The sequence below is a fragment of the Pipra filicauda genome, unplaced genomic scaffold (genome assembly GCF_003945595.2).
Source record: "Pipra filicauda isolate LSUMZ 115617 unplaced genomic scaffold, ASM394559v2 scaffold203_size1373443_pilon, whole genome shotgun sequence".
Lineage (NCBI taxonomy): Eukaryota > Metazoa > Chordata > Aves > Passeriformes > Pipridae > Pipra > Pipra filicauda.
Window position 1 is genome coordinate 337,720 of NW_024104314.1, and position 14,473 is coordinate 352,192.

General features: G+C 41.4%; 1 long non-coding RNA gene across 1 annotated transcript in view; it reads right to left on the reverse strand.

The window, feature by feature from the left end:
- The window catches only part of LOC113990098, a 240,914-nt gene extending 226,880 nt beyond the window's left edge, over window positions 1–14,034 (reverse strand). The window contains exon 1 of the long non-coding RNA XR_005563376.1: window positions 13,950–14,034. This is a non-coding gene — a long non-coding RNA (uncharacterized LOC113990098). The remainder of the gene's footprint in view (window positions 1–13,949) is intronic.
- Between the last annotated feature and the right edge of the window lie 439 nt (window positions 14,035–14,473).

The following is a 14,473-nucleotide window of genomic DNA, read 5'->3' on the forward strand; positions in this document are numbered from 1 at the left end:
GTGCCCAGAGAAAAGTGCAAGGAGGGAGGGGAGGGAAAGGAAATAAATAAAACTAGAGAGGGAAAATTATATTGCTTCTCTCTCCAGTTTCAGACCAGCTCATCAAAGCCAAAAGGTAATTCCACTCATTGCACTATCTTCCATCTTGATCAGATTTCTTCCATGAATAAGCAACTGGATTTCTACCAGACAACTGGAAACCTCCCAAAAAGCACAACCCTCCGACGTGCTAGTAACACTGGAATTAGATAAAACATTCACAAGAAAGACCCTTTGATTTAGTGGATGTGACTTTCATAAATGTTGGTGTTCAGAAAGAGCAGCTTTATAGAAAACATTTGACCCTGGTCTACAGTCTCTGCTGAAATGAGTTTAAATTACCTCAGTATCAAATATATCTTTTTTTTTTAACTTTTTTGATGATGGCATTGTTATCATTTTCATCCAGTTAAAAAAATAAAAGGCTCTGCAGGGCTTGTACTAAACAGGTTAGGATTATTATAATCAAATTTTGATTGAAATACTATTAATGATCTGTCCTGGGAATATAAAGTACGATTTTGGGGCTGATAGCATCTTTGTGATGGAAAGCACATTTTTTTAATTGGGTTCTTGGAGAAAATACTGTAAAGCTCGTTCAGTTTATGCTTTAATCCAGAATGCCCCGTGCCCATGGACATGGCTGCAAATATTTAATGATGTTCGTGACTACATCAGACACACTACACAGGGAGAAAGCGGAGGACAGAGCAGCAAGACAAGGTAAATCTGCCTCTTTTCAACCAAGACCATGAAAGTGCTACTTACTGCTCCCATGACTGACAGTAAACTGGAGACAGAGGTCACGGAACCATCAGTGCCAGACACACCCACCCTGTGTCAGTGGCCACAGTGAGCTGGGCTGGTCCCTGCCTGCACTTCAGCCAGGAGGATTTGTCCTCACCCTTGTACACCAATGCACCCCAGGTAGAGGAAGAAGTATCAGGCTTTTTCTTTCCTCTTAATACTCACTACTCTGTGCATCGAAAACTGGTACCAGCCATGGCTCTGAGCAGCACCACGCACAGGTAGATGCTCTGTCACTGAGACAGCAGGCTCACTTATCCCAAAGGTGGGGAAAAACCCTGCCATAGAGTGATGTCTCTTTAATTGAGAGCTGACAGCTGTTTACATCACCAAGGATTTAGCTGCAGTGTAACTGCTCTTGTGACAAGCCCTGTACCTTTGAACGTTGGACAGTTTACCTCCAAGTCTTTTACCTTGTGACAGTCTCCCTAATCATTCAGAAAATAAATTGTGGAAGCTCCCACACAGCATTTTCAAAAATGACAATTTTACTGCCTCCATCTTTACACCAGCTACTCCATGGTGACTACTGTTTTTGGAGTTGTTGGGGTTTTTGATTATTTAAGAAGAAAACTCAGGCTGCTGCTAGTACTTCTAACATAATAAGCACTTGCACAGACTGAAAAACTCCTTAATGTTATGGAACAGTCAGTAATGGTGGCTCTTACACTACCATCTGTCTATCTAAATGCAACTTCTGCTGCTGGTGAGACCTAAGACAATACATTCAAATGCAGACTACTTGCTACCAGTTAGCCGTGATTTCAGTGTTATCATAAAGTTCAAATTAAATGACAGTCAAAGTAGAATAATATGTCATGTCCACTCTGAACTTCAGGTATCACAGAAAATACTGCAGAAATGTCCAATTCACAGAACTTCTCTCTCTACAAAACATTTTGCTAATTGCAATTATATCAACAAAAACGAAATTCTTATTTACAAGAGTGGATACTGGCAGGGGAAACTGCCAGGCTAAACCAGCTTTGTTAATTCCAACACTGTCAGATATTCCAGTTTGCCAAATACCTGCACTGATTTCTGAGTGTCTCCATCCAGCCTTACCCTCACTTATGGTGGCCACTCTCATCACTAATTTTATTGCTGAAAGAGAACTTACTGTGGCAACATTCAGATAAAATGAGCAGTGCTTTTAGGCAATTGGGGCTGTGTCTGATCTGTAGAAGATGTAGCATCCCCTCAATCTACTCAAATTCTTCAGCCATGCTCTCAATTCCATTTTAGGCCAAAATCCAGAGGCACATCACAACCTAATCCTCTTGCTCATTTATTATGGGAAGGAGCCCAGGTGCACATGCTGGAAGGGAATTTAGATGGATGCCTGAGGCACTGGGATCTCCTGGCACGCTCTTGCTTTTGCAGTCCTTGCAGGACAGACCATCTTCTCAGATGTGAGGGCAATGAGTGCTGTGTAAGAGCTGGAACACATCAGCATTTATCACAGCATTACTGGAGTGGGGAACTTGAAAGGATATGGACAGATTGGATGAAATCTATACCTGCCATCTAGTTCCACCTTTCTTCCAGCACAGGGATACTGCCAGCTGTAGATCAAACTCGGTTCTGCCTGGTCAGGTCCTAAAGCCCCCTTGGATGGATGGAGTTCCAGATCTCTCTGGGTTACCTGTTCCCAGCTACACTACCCTCTTAAATGTAGGGTATAGGAAGAGCTGGATGCTTTAGTAGTACTCACAGAGCCAGGGTTCTTAGACCTGGTGTAAATACATTTACTTGGAAGAGTAATCAGCTAATAAAAAGTTTTCTAACCTCTGGGTTAGAGGATGGTATTCCACACTGGCAGGGAGTGAAGCATTTAGCACTTTTATCACTTGCTTTCCGTGCTGAAGAGAATCATTTATCTGCAGTGTCACCTGGAGAATGGTGGGTGTTGTCAGAAGATCAAGGTCCAGCATCAGGGAATGTAACAAACATTAACCACTTCATCCCTCTGCACTGGGCAGTATTTTAAATTCATTTTTTATTGAGCCTGATTATTAGTTTACGACGGGTGTAAATGATAGAAGAAGCAAACCTAGATCACCTCCTACAGGCCAAGGAGAGAGGAGACTTTTCCTTCACGTGAACATTGCTGTTCCTGAATCTCTGCAGTGCATTTCCAGTTCCTTTAAAGAGCACTGAGTCCATCAGACTGTTCTAGCCATGCTGAACTGCAATTATTTACGTTTGCATTAGATCATTCTGGAATGATCTTCTAACACTTGGAATTTTGGAGTTAATAGCAGGCTTCCTCATATATGTGTACCAGCCAGGACAATCAGGCACTTCAGGAAATCAAAGGACCCCTTAGACATCTGCCCACTCTATGCAATCAGAAACTACCTTTGCACATGAATCAAGACTTTCTTTTTTTTTTTTTTTTTTTTTTAATTTCTTGGAAACCTTTTCTGCAAAATGGGGTTTATGCAGGCTATTGTAAAACACTGTAGGGGAAAGTGCATATAAAAGTATAATATATTCTCTCTACTGATCATGATCTGAGAGCTAAAGTGTGTTTGAAACATTGTGTTTTGCAATCCAGTCTATGTGATGAGTGATAAGCGATATAGTCATAATTAACAGTAGCGATAAATAAAATGTATTACATTCTGCACAGCCCTATTTGCATTGCAAAAATCCCTATTTAGATTACAATGAACTCTAAATTACAGAGTAAACAAGTTTTGGCTACATCCTGAGGCCTAGCAGGGAGGAAGGTATCGTTTGCCACCCCAGCAGAGGAATGCTGTTTACATCCAACTGGACAGTCCTCAGAGACTTTGCAGCTTTAGCACACAAGGGGCTGCAACCAGACCCCCGAGGTCTCTGTGCTTAGTGGTTTTTATTGGATGGCTGTAGGCTCCCTACTCAACACCAGAAGCTTTCAGCAGTGCTCAGCTTTCCCAAAAGTGGTTAAGGTTCGGGGGGTTAGGCTTGGTGGTCAGGAGGCTGCCGGGTCACTGAAATGAAACCCCGGGTGCTTTCATAAAGAAACAAGTCTGTGACTTCATTTTGGGCAAGCAGCAGATAAAGGACGATAGGATGTTTGCTTTAAACCTTTTTCTTCTCTTTCCCCATATGGAAAACATAGAAACATTCCAGGGTCTTGGATCAGCTTGATCTCTGTCAATCTGAGCACCAGCATGGGCATGGTACAGTGCTGACTGTGCTGGTTGAGGATCTCTCAGGGCAGTGTTAAGAAAAGGCCAGATGTTCACTCTCTGATATCCAAACATTAGCAGGTCACCTGTACCTATCTGTCACCATTATTAACTCTGCTCTAAGTGGTGTTTTGCAAAGTAGTCCTAATTTATGCTTCCTTTCATTAAATGCACACACGAGGCTATCAGGAGTGAGACAGCATCAATTCTGATGATGTCAGGATGACAAGAGTGTGTCTTTTATTGACCTGTCAGGGTAAGATCAAGTCTGGATGTGGTACAGATTGTGAACAGGAACCTGAGATGTTGGAAGCTGGTTACCACTAGTTTTGCAACTCACAGAACCTGATAAGATTCCCAGTATCTTTTGGACAACCAACTTCTCACAGTTTTTATTCACCTGTCTCCACCAGCAATGACATAAAATACTCTTCTCTCCTGTTGGCCATCATAGCAAGATCCACACAATGACCTGTCAAGAGTCCCATCCTGAAGTCACCCAGACACTGAAGGTGGTACAAAAGGCCCCAACCCTCTCCTCAGTCACAGGTCTCTGTGCAGAGCCAGAACAGACCAGACCAGCAATGGAGCAGCTGCAGTGGAGTAAATTTTTGCCTGTCTGTAAGTTCTCAGATCACCACAGAGAGAGTCACAGTATCCAAAACATTCAACCTCCAGCCCATTCAATAATTAGAAACTTAGAAACTTCGGTGTTTGACAAAGCTTGACACAGAAATTGGTTCTCTCCTCTTTATCCAAAATAGCTGAAATTAGTCATTCTTCAAGATATGCTGCAATTTGCTTCTCTGGAGGAAAGAAAAAGAGTCAGGGGTGTCTTCAAAGGAGGAGGAGCTGTCAGGCAGGGTAGGGCATTTTTCCTTTTGACTTTGGTGTGTATTATTGATATGACTGCTACTTTTTTGCATTTAACCTTAAAGTACAATCAAATTAAGGAAGTGTTGAGCTTTCAATTCTTGTTACGAATCAGCCCACATAATTTAGATTTAGGAGTCTAGCTTTGAATGCTTTTTTTTTCTGCAAATAATTTCTATAAAAATTGGAGCTGGAATAAAAGCTTGACTGACCAGATACAATTCCTGTTCTTTGGAATGAAGGAAAACACTCCACCTCTCACCTGTGCACTCATGGTGGCTTTCTGCTGCATCCTCCCATTTACTGTTTCACTTGGGACCTGAAGTGCTGAAGAGGCCTGAGCACAGGAACGCAACAAGTTTAAAAAACAAAACAAAGAAAAAAAATAAAAGAACAGGTTTGGTGCGTGACCGGAGGTGTATCTACGCAATAAGCAGGCGGCAGAATCTTCTGGTTCAGGTGACAACAGAAAAAAGAAAACAGCTTGTTAAAACATTACCTGAAGCTGAAGTTACTGACTCTGTGCCAGGCGTGGTACATGCCTGAGCAACTCTTTTCAATTAAGCTATCAGCCCAGTGATCCCTCGTGGGTGGTGCGGCTCCGCGCTGTCCTCAGCGCGAGTCAGACGCTCCTCCGCACGCCTTTGCACCAGTTATTATCCTGCTGTCCGATGTGTTCATCAAGAAGCTGTGCTCTCACCACCCCAGCTCAGCTCCCACCCCAGGAGGTCCTGAGGCAGGTGCTCAGCACCCTGCAACTGGATTCCCCAGTGACACCGACAGCCAAAGCCTGCTCTCCTACACTTCCCAAAGTTTCTTTCCAGATTCCCTCGTGAAGCCGGCATGTGCCACCAGTGATTGCATAAACCAGCAGTTCCCAAGTCAAAAATGGTTTCCATTTCCATGGATTAGATTTCTAAAGTCAAGGAGAGAATTTCTTAGCAGCTCCTGTACTCCTTGGCTACTAATTCCCCATCTGCTGAAGGCAATGGCGACGTAGCAGAATAACAGACAGATTTGTCTTGGAGAACAGGAAGACTTTCTGGCTGAATTAGCTTTTCTCTGCTGTCTCTAGAAACAAATCTCCCTAAAATATCAGCAACAAATCGATTTTACTGCTTTTCAGTAAAGAGCAAGGAAATTACCTTTTCTGATTTCAACCTTCTTCCGGTGTCACAAACCCATCAGGCCAAATAATCTCCTAAGAATTTACCATATGTTCAAATTGGAACCTGAAAATAGGCTTATTTTCTGTTTAGTCTGAATTCAAAGCCACAGAACAAAGTTTATATTCAAGGTACCTGAATCTGGAACCTCTCAAAATGTGAAGAGTTTAGGTCTGTACTTGTAGCTTTGCTTTTGGTTCCATTTCTAAGGAAAGATAACTTAAAAAGTAAGGATTAACGATTTATGGGGTAGTAATCTATAAAAAGCTCTGCATCCAAGGCATTAGAAAGCAATATAAATTCTTTTGTGGAAATGTAAACGGTATTTAAATGTAAGTAGATATTATACCCAGTTGGTTAGATGGGACAGTGAGAGTCTCTGACTGGATTTTCTGGGAATCAGATAGGTCCCTAAACCATTAACTTAGTATTAAATCATCTTACAGATATAAATAAATTGAGAGACTTATTCAGGGATGTCTTGCAGAACATAAGTAGTTTCTAGATGAATGACTCATAAGATCAAAGTCAAGGAAGACACCCATTTAATTAGGGAGGAAAGTCTTGAGCAAATCTCAAGGCTCCCTTGCCAGGCACAAAACCTCTCCTGTGTGCTCTCCAGTTTCACCCAGCTGTTCTGGAACACAATTGCTCGAAACTACCCGACAAAAAAAATGGAATGAAGCTGAAAAGCAGCTAAACTAGGAATCCTCCTACAAAATTCCAGAACACTTGTAACCACCAATAAATATTCAAAGGTTTTTTTACAGTGCAAATTACCCAGCAGAACAGGTCTGCAATCAGACTCCAGCCTTTCACAAGTCAGCCTTTAAATTCCATGACAACTTTACCAGTTCTGCCCTTCAGCTGGACCAGTGGCCCAGATTGGCAGCACAGGTCAGTGAGGCAATTGCAGGGTTCCTTTATATCACAGATCATCTCTGCCCTGCATAGAGTATTTTCTCATGACATAATCCCTCACGTTATTAAGGAACGACTCATCCTCGATGGCTCACTCAGAGCTACCCAGAAACCACAACATTCCTTCGCCATTCCAAAATAAGCAGCACTTCCTTTTTTCTCCAGACAGTCAATGCATTACAGCTGATACCTGAGGCAGGACAGTTAGGCCCACTTTCCAGTGGATTTTCAGAGATTAAAAAAAATGGATGTATTCTTAAAGTCGACATGGAAAAAACTCCCCTTTGTATTTCTGTGTCTTGCATGAACTAGGAAGTCTGGTATTTCAGTAAGGAGAAAATATTATTTGTTCTATGAACTAATGTTTCCTTTGTCGTAGTTATGAATTTGGTAGGTGTGTCTCCATTATGGAGTGGAAAAATCATGGTTCTGTGCACTTTACAGTGTGCCTTAATTTTATACCAGCTGACTTTATTTCAGGTATTTATAATTACATTTCACAGCCATTGTTACTGTTCGGTTTAGTATCGTGGCAATTGAAAACTGAAAATCTGTTCCACTGGCTTTTCCTTTAAAAATCACGTTTACCACTGTTTCCCCACATTCTTCACTAGAAAAGCTGCTCTGGATTTTCTAGAAAAGTCATGGTCTGAGTGAGGGGACTTTCAACAAAATTATGGTGTATTGTCAGCTGTCTGGACTGAGCATACTCTGCTGAAAAACCACTGTTACCAACAGCATTAGAAACCAGGAGAATTTCAGCAGTGTGTAGGACAGTGTAATGAAGACAGCTGAGACGGGACTTGTACAGTCTGTGCCAAGACTGGACACGGACTACTATGATCTCTTCCAAACACATTTTCAGTCCTCATCCCTCTACAACTGTAAAAGATGAAGAAATAAAGATGAATAAGAGCAGGAGAACAAGAGACAGGCATTTCAGGAAATGTAGGGAACAACAAAGGAGTGCAAGTAAAACAGCATCTCAGGAAACAAAAAGACATATCAATAAAAGTAATTACATCTTTTCTTTTATTTTTCTGTACTTATCTGGTACAATCCTCTGCTTTTCTATGCTTTTTTCCAAACAAAGGTATGACTGCCCTGATCACTCACCCTTCTATTGCAGCTTGCTCTTAATTTTGTAACTAAAATCAAGAAGATAGATACTGCATATCTAAAATCAGACATACAAAATAGGATTGCTGCATTGTCCTCAAAAGCCTGGCATTGCACAAACATAGAAAAAGGAAAAATAGTTATCTGTTACCCTAATTTAAGGTGTGCAATTAGCAAAGCTGGAAGGCAAACACTGTCTCTCTCCTCAAGTCACTGTGGGTGTATAGATGTATGACATATCTAATAAGAAGCTGAGCATCCAGCCACTAAGATGCTCCTATAAGCTGTATCACAATCCTCTTAAGGATTTAGGGAAATCAGAGGCTCAGCTTTGCCATCTGTGGCTTAATAAATATTTTCTTCGGAGGCTTTGTGCCTTGTTTTAGCAACCAAGAAAATAGTCATACAGTAATTTCTGAGACATGGCATTACCAGGAGCTCCTTTTTGTCTTTCCTCAACAGCTCATTTTGCAAGTGGACAACTTGTGGTAGCTCTGCTCTGTGAAGCAGCAGAAATGCAGCTTCTGGGCTTCATGGTGTGACCCAGCAAGGCTCTGTTATATCAAGGGTGTCCGTGCACTTTGAACCCTGTCTTTGGGAGAGAACTGTTAAAAGATGCTCAAAGAGTAATATTGCCAGGTCCATTTGAGTGTCCAGTGGACTCAAAATCATCATGGCCTCACAGCAAAGCAGAGGGACCTCTGAGGAGCAATTCCCATCTCTGATGTCAACCTCTTACATCCTCATTCTGAGGAATGTGACATATTAGAGATGATAGTGTGAAAATTTTGGTATACCACAGAATCATCAAGGTTGGAAGAGACCTTCAAGATCATTGAGTTCAGTCATCAACCCAGCACCACTATAATCACCCCGAAACCCTATCTGCAAACACCACATCCAGGTGCCTCTTCAACACTTCCAGAGACAGTTACTCCGACAGCTCCTTGGACAATTTATTCCAATGCCTAACCACTCTTCCAGTGAAAATTCTTTTCTAGTATCTAATCTGAACCTCCTCTGGTGAAACCTAAGGCCATTTTCCCTCATCCTTTCACTTGAGACATGGCAGCAGACACCAATCCCACCTCACTACAACCTCCTTTCAGGTAGTTGTAGAGAGTAATGAGGTCCCCCCTAATTGATCAGTGACTCAAAGGATCCAAGATAATTCCTTCCATTTTTGCTCAGAGTCAACAGATACACTATTTTTCCAGTGCTGTTCAGTAGCATCAGCAGACACAGGGCAATTCTGAAGTTCTGTACATTCTTCATCACATTCAGTGATGGAGTCTCATCCAGTGCTACCTCTACTGAGGAATTCAAATTCTGCTTGCTCTAACTGCACTACCCAAATCCTTGAGCTCTGAAGCTTCAGAACTATCCAATTCTGGCTTAGAATAAAGGAGATCTGAAGAATTTGGTCAGCTTCTAAGAGGAAGACAAATTAAGGAAACAAAGTTGAATAGCATTTCCCTCTGAACATGACAATAAAGAGGATTTGCATAGGCCAAAGGATGGGAGTATGAAAGGTGCTGGTATTTAAATGGATGTAAGAAGGCTTCCTAGGAAACTCAAGAAAAAGCCAATAGTTTCCAAAGTTTTTACAAGAACTTGGAAAAGAAGGAGAGGAACACAGAAATAAGTAAATAAATAATAACAAACGGGAAAAAAAATATTATTGTATTGGCCCCCCGTTAAAAGCAAAAGACAGGAGAGCTAGAAGATCTCATTTCCAGCACTGACTTTGCCACTGCCTTGGTGTACAATGTCCTTGGTTCATGATGGTGGTGAAGCTTCACACCTGTGTGGAGAGGTTGCAGGTTTTGCAGTGGCCTGAAGCTGTTAAGTCATAATATAAAAATAAAGGCAAAACGGAATGGAAACTATAAAATATTCTTGGTTGGTTTGGTTTGATTCTTTAACGGCTTCAACAGTGACAGTCCTCATAATTGCTCTGCTTTCAGAGACAGATCCTGGTCTTGTGCACATCATAATTTTTGCATGTATTTTCTTTAGAGCACTATGCACGAGGAGTCTGTATTTTAACTTGAAAACACGGGAGTTTCCATGCACTGCATTTAAATCTTAACAAGCATATCTGCAACTGTTTCAAGAAGTTTTCTGTGGGTAGAACTACACAGGAATAAAGTGCTGCCCATAGGATATTTTAGAAGTCTTTCTTTTCTGAAGAGCCACGTCCTGGATTCCTTTGTACTACCATACATCAAAGAGGGGGAAAAAAGAAACAACAAATGAAATTCCTCTGAACAATTTGTTCTAGGAGAAGATCTGTCCTTGTCAAACGAACACACCTCAGCCTATAATTGTCACTTTTAAGGAATGACTGAGAGATGCCACTTATTTAAATTGAAACAAGTACTTTCCTCTGGAAAGCAGACCACAAGCAGGGGCAGATTTGCAAATCAGCTGCCAAACCAATGCATGCAAAAGACAACAGCCTTTCCACTTCACATATCCGAACAGACAACTCTGACAGTTTCTATGTGCAGTTATGTGAGCTGCACACGTAATCATGGCAATTGCATGCAGAAATTGGATGCAAACTGCACAGTTAATTTGGTTTTTAAAAAGGGAGTAATCTTGCAACACTGTATACAGAGGAGTCAACCAATAATTACAACATGCTCTTCAAACCTTTTAGAACAAACTCGGTGTTTCCATGCAGTTGTGCTAAAATATTTTCCAGCTGTCAGTGTGCCTGCACACTGATACAAAGATACTTTTTTTTCTTTTTTTTTTTAAATCACCAGGAGAGATGGATGAATTTCAGTTGCTTGACAAAACGCTTGTATGTTATTTCTTAACAAAGGGTATCAACAGCACCTTGTATTGCTGGTCTGAGGAGTGCAGATCTCCAGCACAGCTCTCGCCAGATCCATAAATGCATTAGAGGACACAGTGAGGAGTCAGTGGAGTCAGAGCAGTTTGCTAGGAAGGGCTCAGCTGAGACTGGGCATTTTGCCTGGGATGGCAAACTGAGGATTAAGGGCTTTACAGGACATGTGAACTCCACTCAAATGCAAACATAAGCATGATTAAAATTTAGCAAACTATGATGTATAAGCCCTTGGGCAAAATCCAGTAGACACAGCTGTACTTATGGGCTGATACAAAGAAGAACTGTTAGACCTAACAGCAATTCATCAACAGAGAGAACAGAGAGGAGCTTGAGATCTCTTTGTGGTACAAGTCTTGATCTAAGGGAGAACATCTTCCTCTCAGCTACTCCTTTCTGCAGCTTTGACCATACAGTTACTATGTGGTACCCTTTTTCTTATGGATCAATGCATTAGCAACTACAATCAGAATCACAGGAGAAAACAGAATGGTTCTTTCAAAGACTAAGGTGTCTACACCACTACTTAGGTCATTTTAAGATGTTGGCTGAGGGCTGCACTTCAATGGTCTGCGCTGATAATGAGAACAAAAAAAAAATTTGGAAACAATAAGAAGGATTAACGGAGAGGAAGGCATTGCTTTCTAGAATGGCTGCAGAGAAACATACACAATGAAACACCTCCCCAGCAGCAGAGCCACTGAAATAAGTGGAAATGAGGCTTTAGTATCACCCAAGAAAAGGAGAATTGCTGCTGCCAGTTTTCTTCAGCAGGAAGAAACCTGTAACTTCAGTCTCTGGGGGGAAACAAAAACAATGGAGACACGCTAGTTATGAAACCCTCTCCTTATTTTCTCCAAGTGAATCAACTTTGTCGCTCTAGGGAAAGGCAAGAAACACATTTGGGAATAATCATGGACAGTACCTTTGTGACAGCAGATTATGAGCTACCTCTACCCTAAAGAAAACCATTTGCAGGATAGTTACCTTGTTACCAATCGATGGGAATACAACCACCTCAGTGCTGCTTGTACCAAGAATGAAAGATCTCTTAGTATCACCCTTCAGACACAGTTGCAGCTAACCTTGCTGCTACTGAGGTTTTGAGCTATGCTGTTCTCAGGGGTCTTGTGGTTTCTCATATAAACGAGGACAAGTGCTTCTGGGATGGCCAAAAAGGATGCTGATATCTTTTTTTTTTTTTGTAAATTTGAAATCTCACTGAAATTTGGCTTTTGAAATCCCATTGTGTAGCACGGGCTGGATAGGATCATGTCTGATATCTGCTTCATCTCTCCACAGCATCCCTTGATAAACTCATTTGAGCTGTCCTGAGAAGCTCAGTATTTTAGGGAGCAACGTATGAAGAAGCAATTCATGCATCCCAAACAAACAAGAAAGTCTCTGCATTGAACTCTGGTCCATTCCCTTGACTCCCTTTGACATCTGTTCTTCCTATATCTGAATTTTCACAACTGGCAATGGGTGCTAGGCAGGCTTATGCTCTGCCCTGAAGAGCAAATGATTGCACAACAACCACGAAAAACCAGGTTCCCACTACTCTAAGTAGCAATGTGGCACACCTGCTTTGCATGTGCTCTCCAGAAAATGATCCCAATGCTTCTTTTCCCCCTCTGACTGAGGAATAATATCAGGAAAAGGACTAATATTCTGATGTGGATACTAACACTCTTCAGCATATCAGTGTGCTGCAGGGCCTGAACACAACTACAGGTAAAGAGCAGAGTAAAAGAGTCATCCTGGCAGTATCTCTGCCTCCTGCTGGGACTCAGACAGGAGCAGACTTTCACCTGTGTCAGAGTGGCACTGGAATGCAGCTTTTTCCCTGAGATAGAGAGCGGTGAAACACTGGATTACATGGTTGTCATCACTACTTATTGGTTTTTGTTCTTTCCACATCGCCAGGCAGCAGTGAGTGGGGTGCCACAGCACTGTGCTTGGACTGCTGAGGAGAAGCTCGTTGGTTGTTACTGCAAAAAGGCATTAAAAATAGCAAAACAAACAAAAAAAAAATAGTAAAAGAAAAAGAAGTAGAGCAGCTTTCCTCTTGGAGCACCAGAAACCAGGTGCATCACTGCTGACAATGATGACAAACAAAAACTGGAGGTATTTTCAACTTCATCCAAGTAATAATATTTAGGAATAGATTCAAATTACCCTTCTGCTACTGCCTACAATTCTCTTGGAACCGCTGCTGTGTTCACAGATTAAGACCTTTTTCTACATCAGTAAAAATACATGAAAGTATCAGTAGTAAAGGTCACATTCTTGCATTCCTGTTTACATAGATTAGCACATGTGCCAGTAGAAGCTTTAATTCTTGTAATGAGATCTCTCACAGGGTAGGGAAATCCAGATAAAAATATGATTGGCAAAATCTACCCTTAATTATAGGACAAACATACCTGTGATATTTGATTATGTGGCAGTAACTAACTAGGGCTTATCTTGGTATTATTCTCCACTTGTGGTAGGTGAAAAACTCAGACTTCACAGGAAAACAGAGGGCCATGTAATTTTTCAAGAATATACAGCATTCTGCATACTGCAAATACTTTGTGCATTCTGAAGCAGAGTACAGTGAATGCTGGCACAAACAGAAACTCAGAGCAAGCAACAGTCATCACGAAAATATACCAAGTAATAAGAACTACACCAAAGAGTCAAAACCCAAATAGAAAAAAGAAGTAAGGTTTATGCCTTTACCAAACAGTAACTATGACAACTCACACTTCTTCCACCTGAACCTTCTACCAAAACACCTTTCTGTGTCAATGCATTTCACTGCTTAGGTGAAGTTTGGGGCTTTTTATGTGTATTTGGCTCACAGAGTGGTCTGTGAGCCTCTGACTGTGGAGATCACACTTTTAATGCCATAAGGAATCCCTCCTTTATGTGGGGGCTCTATGTTCCACAATGTGGTCACTGAAAACTGGCTCACTTGCAGGTGAGATATTTTCTTACCTGCACCAGGACTCCCAGAGCATCAGCTCAATCTCTTCTGGATCATCCTCAAGACCCACTCTGGATTCAAGGATGATTTTCACCAGTACTCATCTTTCTAGGAAGAAGACACGTTGCTCTAACACACATAATTACGACTGTAGCTTGTGTACAAGCACTTCATCATGCAACATTTATAGGGTCTCATTCTGCATTTGTTTCTTATTTCATTGTATTCATCTGTGTGTTGTTTTTTAAATATTTTTAATAAGCTTCAGAGGCTGACTTATTTGTACAGGAAACAGAGCCAAAGAGACTCCCTCTCCAGTTTCAGTGGGAGCCAGATGGCCACACTTTAACCATTTCCCTGAAATTAAAAAAAAAAAATTAAAAATAATAAAAAAAACCAATTGCAAGTCAAAATGTATTGGGACAGACATGTCAGCTGGTGCAGAGTTCTACCTCTACTGACTTCAGGAAAGCAGGCAAATTCATAGAGGTTGAGCCACTGACCCCACTCTATGTTGCAACCTCTTTTATGGAGC